Source organism: Hypanus sabinus, unplaced genomic scaffold (assembly GCF_030144855.1).
Source record: "Hypanus sabinus isolate sHypSab1 unplaced genomic scaffold, sHypSab1.hap1 scaffold_323, whole genome shotgun sequence".
NCBI classification, from domain to species: Eukaryota; Metazoa; Chordata; class Chondrichthyes; order Myliobatiformes; family Dasyatidae; genus Hypanus; species Hypanus sabinus.
Window position 1 is genome coordinate 169,627 of NW_026781231.1, and position 15,960 is coordinate 185,586.

Genomic DNA, 15,960 nt, shown 5'->3' on the forward strand with positions numbered 1-15,960 from the left:
TACCAGCTCGAGCTGAGAAACAAGGAAAATATAGTAATAATTATTATAGGTTGACAAACCTTGTATAGAGAGTCGCCCACTCCTTCATCATTAAAGGTAGAAGAATTAATTAAATAAATAGTAGATCTATATTTTAAAGAAAAAGACATGAACTTTAGACAGGGTCAGCGCAGTGCAAAATTATGAACGTTGTAATAGAGTTAGCAATGTATGAACCAGATCAGCCAGATACAATGCAACTGACAGACGGATATTAAACTTAAAACCAAAAGACGTGGGAGCAGAGTTATGTTATCGAGTTTATTCCGTCATTTCATCATGGCTGATCCAACTTTCCTCCTAGACCCAATCTCCGGCTTTCTCCCTCTATCCCTTCATGTCCAGACAAGTCAAGAATCTATCAACATCTGTCTTCAATAAGCACAAAGTCTTGGCCTCCAGTCTGCCTGTGGCAACAAATTCCACAGATTCACCACACTCTGGCTAAACTCATCAACGTTGCAAATGGACGACATGCTTTTCAGAAAATGTCTCCTCTGGTCCGAGACTCTCCCACCCATAGGACACAGCCGCTCCACATCCAGCCCATCGGGGACACTCGATAGGTTTAAATTGTAATACCCATCAAAATCTCTTTATATGACAAGGTATTCAATCCTGGAATCATTTTCCTAAACCTGTTAATCTCACTCAAGTGTTAACCCATCCTTTCTAAGAAAAGGGGCCTAAGAGAGCTTATAATCTCTAAGTGAGCTGTTGTGCATTTTTCACCACACAGCCAGTATGTACAGGCCACGTGAGGTCCTCGGTGATGTGGATGCCGAGGAACTTAAAGCTGTTTACCCTCTCAACCCCAGATCCATTGATGTCAATAGGGGTTAGCCCGTCTCCATTGCTCCTGTAATCAACAGCCAGACCCTTTTGTTTTTGCGACATTGAGGGAGAGGTTGTTTACTTGACGTCACTGTGTCAGAGAGATAACTTCTTCCCTGCAGGCCACTTCGTTATTTTTTGAGATTAGTCCAATCGGCAACTGTAATTAACAGATTGGAGCTGTAGGTGTCGATACAATCATGGGTATGCAGGGAGAAATGGAGGGGACTCTGTACATGGCCCTGAGCTGCTCCTGTGTTGAAAGTCAGAGGGGTGGAGGTGAGGGAGCCCATTCCTACAACCTGCTGGCGATCTGAGAGGTCAAGGTCGAGATCTCTGAGCTTCCTGTCGGGCCTGGGGGGAATTATGTTGTTGAATACTGAACTGTAGTCCAAGAATAGCATTCTCACATTAGCATTCTTCTTCTCCAGATGTGTCAGGACGGTGCGTAGAGCTGTGTCTATTGCGCCGCCTGTCGATCGGTTGTGTCTGTATGGAAATCATACAGCACCCTCCTTTCGAAAAAGGGTTACATACATTAATTACACAAGCCCGCGTCAGTCACCAAGTAATCTCAATGCCCCGCTGTGTCCCCACAACCTCGTGTCATTCCCCGTATCCATCACATTGCCACACTCCTCTGCCCACTGCCCCTTGTCAGGGTTCAAGTTAATCACTCTGCCCGCTCTCGTCCCACAGCTCTGTGCCATTTCCCGAGGTAATTAACTGTGTAAGTGGAATTATGAAGATATTAGGCTGGAACATCAAATCATAGATCAGGAACGGATATGTCTTGGAAAATGCACATCGGAAATGTGAATATAGTCTGCACATACACGTGGTTCTGGAGAGGTTTGCCCCATTTAGACAGGGAAAGGACGGTAGGGTGAAGGGACCATGGTTGACAAGAGATCCGAAACATCTGGTCGAGAGGAAGAAAGAAGCTTCAGGAAGCTGACCTCAGGATTAGAAAACAAGGATCAGACATGACTGTAGATTTAAAATGTAGCCGGGGACAAACTGAAGAATGGAATTAGGATCACTGGAAATGTCTACAGAAGGTCTGCAGTGGCTTTCATGAAAACCCCAAGCCATTCTAATGTTACGAACCCCGTAACTGGGTCACTTACCAGCAAAGATAGAGAGGTCCGTAAAAGTCTGATGGTACTATTTTTAACAGTATTTATTGATAAAGGGGCACAAAAATAAGATCAATGCAAACATACAGATAATATACGTCGTCAATACTGAATCTAAAAGCGCGGGTATAATAATAATCAATAAGAAATAGCTCTATCGTTGTCTAGGGGATAATGTATTGTCCGATGAAAATATAAAAGTCACTGTTAGTTCGTTCAAGATGCAGCGTTTTGGGGATTGAGAGAGAGAAGGGTTAAACTTGCCCAGTCCTTTTATGATGTCAATCCTTCGAGTCTTTTGGGAGTTGGTTTCCCCGTTGTTAGCCAAAATCCGTTTTTCCGTGGTAAAGGCCACCGGTTCCCGGCAAATGGAACCGAACGCTCGTGGACTCCTCCCAATGGCTTCCGCTAGTACGGGATCGCTAGCGTTTCTTCTGGTGCGTCTGCGGGGCTGTTCCCCTGAGATCCTGACTCACAGGGTCTCAGATGTCAATCAGGTTGGGGTGAGGCAATCCCTCCCTCAACCAGCCCACTTTGCCTGAGGACTTCCACGTAGCACAGTATTGCAATACACAAGTTCGTCTTCAAGAGACAATGGCCGTTTCCCGTAGCTTTACATCGCCGGGGAACGAGACATTCCGCACTTCTCCCTCTCTCATTTCCTCGGTCTCCTGACCCAAATGAATAGTGATCCTGCGATTCTCACAAAGGAGGAGGCTACCCCGCACCGTTCGGCCCCTCAAAGCTGTGGTACATTCATAACACTAGATATATGTGAAGAAAAAGATGACTGGAATGAGTGTAGGACCGGTCGGGGATAGAACATGAACCAAGCACCTGAGTCGCGGGAAGAAAGGAAGGTCCTGAATGAAGACTTTAGTTCAGAATTCACCAATGAGAGGGATACTTGTGAGGAGGGCGTTAAACAGGCCGATGTGCGACAACATACCGAGGTTAAGAGAGATGATGTACTAGAACACTTGAAAAAAAATACAGTAGGTTAAATACGTCTTCTTGCGTGGTCGGGAGAAAACCTGAGTGACTGCGTGAAGCGGTGATTCCTAACTCAGTGATGGGCAAATTATCAGAGAACTTTCTTAGAAACAGGATTTACGAGAATTTGGAGAATCATTACCTAATTTGGGCGAGTCAGTATGGCTTTGTGAGGGGCAGATCATGTCTCACGATCCTGGTTCAATTTATGAGGATGTGACGGTTATACTTACGGTTAACCATGGCAGGACCTTTCAGATGATTTGGTATCCGGGGAAAGTTGGCTTGTGGATTCAGGACTGACGCCCCGGAAGGCAGAGGATAGTTGTGGATGGAGCGTTTTCTCCCCGGATGCTGGTGTCAGTGGTGTCCTCTGAGATCTGTTCTGAGACCCCAGGATATTTGTGCTTTAAAATGATGTGAATAAATAAGTGTAAGGGTGGTTTATTGTATTTGCAATGATGTGGAGTTTGGTGGAATTAGGGATAGTATAGAAGGTAGTCAGAGTTAACAACAGGATAGTGACAGGACGCAGAGCAGCGCTGAGAAGTTACAGATGGAGTTCAACCCGGAATGTTACGGAGTGATTCATGTTGGAAGGATGAATTTGAAGGCAGAGGTGATACTTTCCCGAGTCAACCGAGGGCCGCACATTAGTAAGAGTTCCACAATGGAAACAGAGTGGTGAGACTCTCTCCAATAAGCCGAGGCCCGCTCATCGGTACGAGAACCACAATCGGCACGGAGCGGTGCACAACAGGAGCAGAAGGAAGTGTGATTGACAGGTGAGCTTGAACACATCCGCTGTTCTGCACATACTCATAGAGTCGCTCGGTAGGCAATATACCTGACAGTAAATCAGGAGGAAAAAAATACAACTTCGTGGCAAATGACACAACAGCCTGAGAACCTGCTGATCGATCATAAATTCTGCTTACTACATTTGTTCAAACAGAGAATGGATGGAGAAATAGTGGTAGAATTGTGGCAGGTCTGAGAATATCTTTAAAGTTAAACAGACTGCAATGCACGTCACGGATATGGGGCGTCAACTCCTTCACTGGCAGAGGTCAAGTTCCTGTTAAACGGCCCGTGTGTGCGCTGGAAAATATTGTTCTTCAAACTGTCCACAGCCCTCGCTAATATACCGAATACACGCTCCCTTTTTGATCACAGGTCTCTGGAATATCGACGTGGATCTTTTAAAATGTTTGGTGGAATACGTGCAGTGTAATTTATTGTAACACATGTCAGCTGTCACTGTGATTTCATCACTCAATCCGCCCGGAATGACTGTAACGAACGAAAGAAAAGAATGAACGAATGTTTCCCTTTAATAAAGAAGTGTTCTCCATTTCACCAGTCAGAACAAACTCCTTCTCACAATTTCAGAAGCGAATGTGCTCCGTCAAATATTCCAAATAATTCGAATTCAAGCTGAATGCCTGATTTGAAAGCAAAAATGACAAAATATATCTGTTCATTTAAATAGCTGAAGCCAGATATCATAGAAAATAACATGGGGAAAAAAAGCACATCATATTTTGTTTTAAATGATTTACATTGCAAAATCCCATGAAGTGTCAAATTCACGACACGGGGATTAAGTGAGTACAAATGGCTAAACGTTTGAGCATTTGGTTGTTACTAATGTCCCTGACGTGATAACCACGCTAATTGCCTCAGTAGAGTTGCTCTCTCCTCAATAAAAGTCTGCTAAACCGATCACCAGTCCATCTGAGCAGCTGAACCGTTCCGTACAACTGAACAGCTGCTGCTGACGGAATATGGGATATCCAGCTATTTACTACATCGCGGCCATTTTCTATCCCACCCTTGTAGCGGTTGGTGTCCCCGGTAAGATGCCGGAGCTGGTCACTGTATGTATGGTGCCGTCGTTAATCTGCTGCGGTATCCGCACTGTTACTAAGCACAGATGCTACCATCGGCTAAAACGTGTTTTCAGCATGGAGGATTTAGGCATCTAATAGTTCTATTTTCATTTTTCATATTTCGATCGCAGTGTTTTCTTCTTTTCTCAAATTGAGCTGGTGTCGATATTGTCGTTGTTTCATAATTTGATCGTAGTGATTTTTCTTTTACCAATTATGTTCGTGCTGATGTAGAGATTGTTTCATAATTTCTCCTCACTAGGCTTTCTGAAGTGATGTTGGTCTCTGCTTTTCTAATTCCTAGTCTCTATCAGTGCAGACACTCCGACATTATAACAACGTGGCAGCTTATGTAAGTGACGGTCCAGTCTATTTACGACACGTAAGTCTGTGTTTCTGTAAGTCAGTAGATGAGAACTCGTGCTTCATATCTCTACGATGCCACTTTGACACCGCTACAAATAATCCCGTCTGTTCTTTCACCTCTAATAATGGAAATGGTGTTGTTTACAGGAGCGATCGACTGCTCACCGGTCCGTGAGTCGTGGACCTCGGATGCCTCGCTCTGAACTGTGGGAAGGTCGCCAATCCACTTACACTCACATCCGTCATTGTCCTCCAGCCGGAGTGCAACGACCGAGACCGCACACACTGGATTTCCCACTTTCCACTTCCAAACAGACCATAGCCTGCATAGCATCGGTAAAATGGGGGCATTCAGGGAACTGACCATATTTCTATTTTCTTTCCAAATTTCTTGCAGTTAACTTAACGGCGATTGTGATCCTTTCTCGGGGAAAATGCGGACTCTCCAAATGCATCACCCGTAACCTGGTTGCAATGGCAACAGCGGATCTCATGGTGATTATCGTTGTTGCTTTAGTGGAACAGACCAACAATATCCACATTTATTCCAGATCCCTGCTCATCACTCCTGTATGCGCTCTGACACTTGTATTCAAGGTTGTAACGACGGACTGTTCTGTTTGGTTTACGGTCAGTTTTACCTTCGATCGCTTCATCGCAATATGTTGCCGAAAGCTGCGGGAGCGGTACTGCACCGAGAGAACAGCAACGGTGGTTATCGTGACCGTGCTTATAGTGAGTTGCGGGAGATGTGTCCCGTATTACTTTGCCATTGAACCTTACGTCATCATTGACAACACGCCGTGGCGGTGCACCACCACATCTGAATACGCTACTTTACCCGTGTGGAGAGGATACCAATTACTGGACAGTATTTTAACACCATTTCTACCAATCGGATTAATCCTGGTGTTTAACGGGTTAACCGTAAGGTATATCGTTGTGGCAAATAGAATCCGCAGAAGGCTTCGGCACAGCAGCGACAATCAGAAAGATGCCGAGGTGGAAAAACGCAGAAAATCGATGATTTTGCTCTTTTCTATTTCAGCTAATTTCATATTATTGTGGATGCCCTATGTAGCCCATTCCCTGAAATGGCAAGCACAAAACTATTTTTACGAGGACAGATATTTGAGTTCCCCGGTATACATCCTACAAAAATTTAGGTTCATGTTGCAAACACTCAGCATGTGCACCAATACTTGTATCTATACACTGACACAGAGGAAATTCAGAGAAGAGCTGAGGAATGGAATGAAGTATGTGTTTACATTAAATGGCCATCTTTGTAGATAATGCCCGTGTCTTATGACAATTCAGCGGAGTTTTCAAATAAAGCCGTTTTACAATGAACAGGTGTGGCAAATATGACATAAACTCAAACAATCATGTGCCTGGACGCTGGGACATTGCAGAATTGACGGAAGGATGCCCACATCATAAGTACAGGTTGGTAGCAATACAAGCGCTCATTGCTGATGGTGTGAATATTACACTGTTTGAAGTATGTTCTAAGCTATCACAGACACTCGACTGTTACAGGGGCAGGGATGGTTTCTGGGCTTTCCGCATTTTAGATGTTTCAAAATGGACAGGGTCCTGTAACATAATGTAAACGGAGTGCAATGGCTAACCAGGGATAGTATCGCAACTGCAGAAAGGGAGGACAATGTGGAGCGTTCGTTTGTTAATAAAATGTGAGACGAACACAGAAACGTTTGCAGTATTCTGTACAGCAGCCCTCTATCAAAGTAACTGCAACGGGAACAGTGAGGAACCGATCGTGAAGCGGGACTTGGACATTTTCCAGGTTACTTACATGAGTAACTGAAACATTCATAATGTTCTTTGGCATCTCCCCAGCGTAAAAGTTTTAATTATGGCATAATTTCTTGGTAGTGTCCAAGAAGGATTCATGTCACTATATGTTGACAAGCGCAATAGCGTGCAGTCCGTACCGGATCTAATATTAGAAAAGGAAATGGGACAGCTGACAGATCTCTCCGAGGGTCAGCATTTCAGAACGACAGGACAGAACTCTCCTCCATTTACCTTGCCCAGGGATAGGACCAGAGAGTATGGAGTGTGTTTAATTGGGGGTCTGCGAATTATGGTGCTGCCTGGCGGGAACTTAGGAAGATACATCGGGAAATGATGCACTCGGGGTATTGCGCAGCAGGTATGTGGGGATTGCTTAGGGAGCAGTTACACGGGGTTCAGTATAGGCTTGTCTCAGTGGCGCAGGGAAAGGATGACAGTGTAAAGTAACCCTGGGAGACAAGAAAGTTGGAACAATACGTCAAGAGGAAGAAAGAACGATGATTACAGAACAGAAAGAAAGGATCAGGTAAGGCTATAGCGAGTCACAATGTAGACAGCAAGGAATATAACAATGGACTTAAAGGAGTGATAGGGGGATTTTGAAGTCCTTAACGAGTTGCACTGTGAAGAGCAGGAGGACACTGGGGAGAGTGTGAGCAAATCAGAGGTAAAAGAGGAAAACTTGTGTCTGGAGACCAAGGAAGCAGTGAAGATCCTTACTGAATGCATTGATCAATGTGCCCACTACTTAATAAGGCAGATATGCTCCGTATGCCGACGCTGAGAAAGAGGATGCGCTGGAAACTTGGGAAAACATTATTGAAGATGATTCCCCGGTGCCGGAAAAGTTACAGTCCAGCCAATTTTGGAAAGCGATCTCAGATATTGTTGAGCTTTTGGACAGGATATTTGTGTTTTCGGATTGAGGATTGGAGCGTGAAAAATGTTATTCATTTGTTGATGAAAAATAACAAGGATTCTTCTTGGAATTATAGACCAGGGAGTCTTACATCAGTAGTGGGTAAACTACTGGAGACGATTATTAAAGAGGGAATTACTGAGTATTTGGAGAAACGTAGTCTGGCTACGGAGAGAAAGCATGGCATGCTGTCATTAATGAGCCAGATTGATTTAATTGAAAAAGTGAAAAAAAACACTAACGGAAGAGCCAGGACAGTCGATGTAGGTGTATTAATTATGGTCTGGCGTTTAGTCAGTTCCACATAGTGGACTCATTCAGAAAGTCAGGAGGCATGGGATCGAGGGAAACCTGGCTGCGTTGATTCAGAATTGGCTTCTTGACAGAAGGCAAATGATGTCGCAGACAGAGTGAATTCTGACTGGAAGACAAATGGCAGCCGTGTTCCGCATGGAGAGTTGAAAATTCGGTACAATTTACAACTCTATTGCGAGTCTGCAGTTACAGTGCTCCGAGAAATAGGGCTGAGTAATTAATCTTTTTAATCTGACCACACAGCGGCACCCGGATAATTAATGGAATTAAGGCTGATGACGTAGGCAAATGGCTGAGCTATTGACTGCACCTCTGAATCGTGGTTTTATCGTATCGAGTGTAGATACGCTCATATTTCGATCGATTTAACCCTGAATCCACATGGCCGGTGAGGAATCCGTGTCTCCCTCTGAAATCAATAATAAATGTAACATACAAAACTACAGAAACTGAAAACGCAGCGAGAGCGGAGCAAATATCTGGGCTCACGCTCGCCTTCCTTCAAAAGCATCGCAGGCAATTGGAGAATACAGAATAACCAATTTCAAAAGCTTCCATCTTCTTATGCTGTAACCATCCATTAACTCAGTCTCCATGCTTTCGTGTGTGCAAGGAGAGAGGGATAAAACAGTATCAACGACTTTCCAGATCGGTCGGTGCTGTGGGACATTAAAGCTCTAACCCAGATATACAGTCAGACATCCATAGGGAACCACTGCACAGAAGCAGGGTCTTCAGTTCGTCCAGTCAGTGAGGAAATATTTAAACTGCCTACTCCCATCGACCTCACCCGGACAGTGGCATACCATATCCCTCTTACCCGTGTACTTCTCCAATCATCTCTTAAACGTTGAAATCGGAATCTCAATTAGCACTTGTGTTGTCAGCATGGTCTACACTCTGACCACCCTCTGGGTGAAGAAGTTTCCCCTCATGTTTCCCTTAAGTATTCCACATTTCACTCTTCACCCAATATCTGCAATTGTATTCTCACTCAACATCAGTGGAGAAAGCCCGCTTGCATTTACACTCTCCATACGCCTTATAATGTTGTCTACCTCTGTCTAATCTCCTCTCAGTCTTCTACCCGATCGGTAATAAAATGCTGATCTATTTAATCTTTCCTTTTAATTAAAAACATTCAGTCCCGGCAATAGCTGTGTAATTCTTTTTCTGCATTCTTTCAGTCTTATTTGCATCTTTCCTGCAGATAGCTGAGCACAACCGCACACAATATTTTAAATTGGGCCCCAATAAAACCTTAAACCACAGCAACGTAACACCCGAACTCCTGTACTCAGTACTTTACTCTATGAAGGCTAACGTGCGAAAAGCTGTTCTTACGACCCTGTCTAACTGCGCCGCAACTTACATTGAATTATGGATCTGCATTCCCAGATTCTTTTCTTCTATCGTACTCCTCAGTGCCTTATTTCTTGTTGGGTCAGACCAGCCCTGGCTGGCCCTCTCAAATGCAATATCTGACTCTTGTCTGCGTTTAAATCTGAGTTGACAATTTTGAACACATTTTTTCCAGCTGGTCCAGATCCCGTTTCATGCTCCGGTACTCTTCCTAGTTGTCAGCTACACCCGTAATGTTGTTGTCATCGGCAAATTTGCTGTTCCAGTTAACAACATCATTATCCAGATCATTGATAAAGATGAAAAACAACAACGGACGCAACAACGATCCCTGCGGCACTCCTCTCGTCACAGGTCCCCAGTCGGAGAGACAACCATCCATTACCACACTCTAGCTTCCCCAACGTACCAAATGGCGAATCCAATTGACTTCCTCATTGTGAAAGCCAAGCGTCTGATCCTTCCCGAGCATCCTCTCACACGGAAACCTGACAAGGATTTAGGAATTTTTAGATTTGTTTATAAATCCAAAGATCCACGATGGCACTGGCGACTCACGCGACGCATTGCCAACCGCTCGCAAAATGTCTGGATGTATTTCTGCTGAAACACTGTCGCTGCAATGTGAAACCCCTAATTTCCCTTTAAGAAACGTACTGTTGATCTGTCTAAATTACTCAGCAGTTTAACGAGCAGTTGAAGGACCAGATGGACTTGACTCTCGGGAATGCAGGTGCTGCACCTTTCATCGGTCAGCGAAGGTCCCCTGCCCGGCATCTTCTTAGCCAAAGGCCAATGACTTGAAAACAAGATACATAACGTAAGCGCAACATTGCAGTTTTGGAGGGAGATGAGGGGCTGCTGTTCTCCCTGTTTCATGGAGATATGGCTCAGTTCGGTGGATCAGCCGGAAGGCTTCTCGATCCACCGTTCGAAGAAGATAAGAAGGTATTGTGGTGCGAGGGGCGGGGGGAGTGGTAGGTCAGTGCGGTATCGTTTCATGATAAACTCTTCATACTCTCCATACATAGCGGTCTTGCCGCACCCTTGTTCCCCCAATCACAACACCCAATGATTGAGTTCTGTCGGTGCTGCTCACCGAGAGGTTCTCCTCATTGATCCGGACGGCACTTCACACACCGCCGGAGCAGATGTTAAGCAAGCAAACCATGTACTGAATACCGCGATCGGCAAACAAGGAACTGCCTACCCTGAGGACTTTCAAATTATTGCGGGGATTTCCATTAGGCTTATTTGATGAAATCTAGGCTTATTTGTCATCAGCACATCATCCTGATTACCAGCGGCTCCCGCACACTTGAACACTGTTAGAGCACGATCAGGAAAGCCTACCATTCCACCCACAGACCATATTTCAGGCATTCTGAACGTCTGGTTTTCTTCCTCCTACTTCCACCCAGGCGGAGGGTGAGGAACAAGACTCCAGATGTATCGGCAACAATGTCGCGGGAATCGGAGGGCCGACTACTGAGTTGGTTTGAGGCAATGGACAGAAACAAAAATGACCCAGGGCTCATAAGAGAATCTGAATGTTACCATCTTTATAAAGACACTGGAGAGCGAGTGTTTCCGACTGACTCATACAGTCCAGAGTGTTCCTTAACCTGAAGTACTGGGTGAACAAGAGATATGCAAAGTGCTGAGCAGTAGATTCGAGACAATATTTATCACATTCATTCATTATTATTATTTATCCATTGATTTTGTTTCGTAATTTTTGATTTGATAGCGAATATTGCTGTGATGCAGCGCATCATCAGCTTCCCTGGTGGTCTAGTGGTTAGGATTCGGCGCTTTCACCGCCGCGGCCCGGGTTCGATTCCCGGTCAGGGAATAAAAATATTTCCTGCTGTAAATTAATGTGTTGAATTTAAATTATTTTGTGCATTCATCGCTTCCACAGCAACAACATTCCTGTCTGTGCTCAACCTCCATCGGCCTGATTCAACAGCATAAGACCACAAAATATAGAAGCAGAATTCGGCAGTTTGGCCCATCAAGTTTGCTTCGGCATTTCCTGTCAGCCACATTCTCTTGCTTTCTCCTGTGTGTACTACCTCATTCCGTCTAGAAATGCTGCCTGACCCGCTATACACTGTTTCTACAGCGATTCGTTATTTGTTCTGTATGATACTTGTTAGACAATGAAATCATGACTTTGAAAAAAAATATCGCAGGTGCTGTCTCAATAAAGCTGGAAATAACTGTGCGAGGTCTCACAGACAATACCCTGCAATCGATACAATATAGGTTTGATCTTCTTCACTGCTCACTGCACCTCAATCCACTCAGAGACACTGTCTCTCTGCAGAAGAGGGTGACCATACATTTCCCATATTGGACTCTGGTCCTACTCACTCAGTTTGCCGACATCACCTTGACTCATCTGCCCGGGGTCATCACTGCTCAAATCTCAGTGAGTGTTGTCAGGTCCAGTCGGGTTTATTGCCGTGTGCACAGGGACGGTGAGGGACAGGTACAATGAAACACTTGCAGCGTCATTGCAGGCTCGAAAAGACAGACAGTACGCAGAACATAAATTGTACAATTCTGCATCATGAACAAACGGTAGATATAAATCTTGTGCCAGTTTCAGACTTGGAAACGGTTCCTCAGGCAAACTTAAGGCATAGATTGCGAATTATTATATCCACGGGGGAGCATGCAGACCCAAGAAAGGCCTGTTTATTCCTTTTCTTTAAACAGACAGACAACAGAAAGAAGGGAGAGACTCTAGTCATCTTCAACCAGCCCCGGCATTCAATAAGATTAGGCTGGCCCATACTTTTCCTCAATCCTACTCCCCATACTTCAGTTGCCGGACAAAAGTCGGCCGGAATCCTCCAGCAAATCTTCTACCGTCTCCCCAGGTGAGAGGAGATAAACTTCTGTCGCCCGCCTTTATTTCGGCGCCCTGACAGCTTCGATCTGAAGCATATGGATATGAATGTTATATAATGGGACGTTGTTCTGAGCTTTGTTCAGTATTGACCGGACTTTGAGGAGGCAGAAGCAGTCAAGGTCGGTGGGAGGGAACAACTTTTGGGAAACCCTTTCTGCAATCGTTGGATTGACATCTGCATACACGAATTGGAGCTAATTAGTTGTACGTAGTTTCGAAGAGATTGGTTGTTGTCGGACCATGACACCGCGTCTGTGACAATTGGCGAAGTTGATTTGACGGAAGGTCCGCGAACCGATTTGTCTATGGCAATAGGCGGGGTCGCTCGGTAGACAAGAGAGCAAAGGGGAGTCTGTACGGTGAGTGATATAAAACGGCAAAAGCTTTCCGCGTTCAGAGACCGTGCTGCCCACTTCAGAGAATCAGTCACAATCTCAATCTCCCCTCTCCCAGCCGCGGCTGAACAACATATCTTATTGAATATGGAAATATTTTTATAAGTTGACAATTCAAGTGTTTTCAGCTAACCGAAATTTCACATGGTGGTCGTGTCATAACGGAGCGCTGAACCAAAGTCCAGGGGCAGATTTTTTTTAAAAATCGCTACTTCTTCATGTCATATTACCTGTTCGCCCCGACATTTCAGCACCAATTTACACCCACTCCCCTGCGCTCCACCCGAGCTGTCTTGTAAAGGAAAATGCATAAACGTCCCACTGCATTCACGCAGTCCTTTCACTGAACACGAATATTGATAGTGAAGCGTTCTCTTCAACTTATGAGGAAAGTGTGGGAGTGAGGCAGTGAGATGTGGAGAGAGAATGAGAGAAAGAGAGAGAGAGAGAGAGAGAGAGAGAGAGAGAGAGAGAGAGAGAGAGAGAGAGAGAGAGAGAGAGAGAGAGAGAGAGAGAGAGGGAGAGAGAGAGAGAAAGAGAGAATGTGTGTATGGGTGTATTACAGAGAGAGGAACATGGACGTGAGGCAGGGTAGAGAGTGACATCGTAGACAGAACAAGGGAGATTTGAAAGGCTGTTAGAGAGAGAGTGTTACACGGCAATTTATCAATTTCATGTTCACTTTCGGCCACCGTTTCCCTCCCAGTGTTTTCTTGACCAGCAGAGTAACTCACCTCACTGACAAAACGAAGTGGATCTTTCCGTCCCTTCATTTAAACTCGAACGCTGCAGGGCTCGTAAGTATTATCACCGTTTATACTGAGGAGGAGAGATGGTTCATACGTTTACACATTGCCCTTCAACAGAGGGAGCAAGCACGTTATACTTATTGATGCCATTCTCCCAGTTTCTTCAATTATAAAGGCAATTAACATTAAATCAGTGCCATTAATTCTTAAAATTCCAAAGTTAGTTCCGATTTGGATAGCAAACACGAGGAAATCTGCAGATGCTGGAAATTCAAACAACAACAGACACAAATTTTGTGTGTGTTGTTGTCTGATTTGGACGCAAGGATTCTGCTCAGTGTGATAAATTGTCAGCTGTCCAACTTAAGGAAGTACATTGGTGAACGAAACGAGGAGCTCTGCATCCGTGCGGTTGTAGAACAGACCGGCATCAATCGCCCTGTTTCTACTGAAAATCTATTGTTAGACACTCGGTTGCAAAGTGAGTTCACTTTGACGTAATCACCAATTGCGTATAATGCATGATCCCCTCGGTTAGATCCCTCACCAGATACAGATGAATTGAGTTACTGTCGGTTATTTTCGTGTAGTAGAATCTCAAAACGTTGACCAGCCTATGCGGGTGTGGGGGCTGTGCGGTGGAAGAAATTTTCAAAGTTTTGCGTTGAAGTACTGAATCAGGAGCTCCTAATCTGGTACATATTCTCAGCTAAAAATCTGTGAGCATTGAACGGACAGAAATATCGGATGTCAACTCCACAAATTCACGAATCTCCTCAGCTGAGGGAACAGGATTTATTGAAGAACGTGTTACCGGCACCATATCTGTGCTGGATACAGCACTAGAACTCAGTACCTCGAAATCCATGTCGTTAATGAAAATAGAATCGGGAAAGTACCGCGTTGAACAGAGAATCAGAATCAGGGTTATTATCACCGGCACGTGACGGGAAATTTGTTAACTTAGTAGCAGCGGTTCAATGTAATACATAATCTAGCAGAGAGAGAAAATAATAACGATAACAACAAATGAAATAAAACATGATAATAAATAAACAAGTAAATCAATTACCTATATTAAATAGATTATGAAAAATATGAAAAAACAGAAATACAGCATATTAATAAAGTGAGGTAATGTTCTAAGCTTCAAAGTCCATTCGTGATTCTGATTGCAGAGGGGAAGAAGCTGTTCCTGAACCGCTGAATGTGTGTTTCTGTCTCATACCCTTAGACACCCAGGTTCAAACCTGATATCCGGTGCCATCTGTGTCGACGTTGCTCCTATGCAGATTGGAGGAATTTTTATCGGCAGTGTCATGACGGTCTATTATCGTCGTTCATTTATGAGCTGTCTTTACTGTGTGAGGCTGATGACGTGAATTGCCGGACAGCGGATTGCTATGAGAATATTTCGGATGCAATTTTTTCGTTCAGTGAGGGCACAAACTGGACAAAAGTGTTTATTTTTTGAATAAACAGGAATGCTGGAATGTGTGAGGTCATGTACTCACACAGGACTCACAAAGAACGATCGGTTGCAGTGAGACTGTCAAAGGAAACTGTTCCCGAAACAGAGATGGCGAGCCGATGGGTGGATCATGTATTTTGCAAGGCAACTGCAGATTGTCAACTGAACACATTTGGGGCCAGCGCTCAGACAGCATCCAGGGTGATAAATTTTATTGACACACTACACGCTGCTGCTTGTAGTGTGAGCGCTGCGAGCAGGGTTCGAACCTGCGCGGGGAATCCCCATTGGATTTCAAGGCCATCGCAGCTCCATCAATGTTCAGCACCTAGCGTAGCACTGCCCCTGAAGTGAGGATTGTACTTGATTTATTTTGGGTAACGGAAATGGTGAATCGATCATGCTTTGGGTTTGTCTTGCAGTCAGTGGCACAGGGAACATTTCGCTGGTTGAGGAATGAATAAATGCATTTAAATACCAACAAATTCAGGAAGCAAAGATCACACCGTCTGTAAAAAAGCTGAAGTTGAAAAGAGGATGGCTTCTACAACAGGTTAATGATCATAAACACACCTCAAAATCCACAATAGACTACCTCAAGAGGGACAAGCTGAAGATTTTGCCATGGCCCTCACAATCCCCCGACTTAAACCTCATAAAAAATCTGTGGACAGAACTCAAGAGAGCCCTGCATGCAAGATGGCTCAAGCAGCTCATAGAGCGAGAAGACTTTTGCAAGGAA

General features: G+C 44.5%; 1 non-coding gene across 1 annotated transcript; it reads left to right on the forward strand.

The window, feature by feature from the left end:
- Nucleotides 1–11,463: 11,463 nt before the first annotated feature.
- trnae-uuc (transfer RNA glutamic acid (anticodon UUC)) lies at nucleotides 11,464–11,535 on the forward strand. The gene has a single exon. It is a non-coding gene; the product is annotated as a tRNA-Glu (tRNA).
- Nucleotides 11,536–15,960: the final 4,425 nt, after the last annotated feature.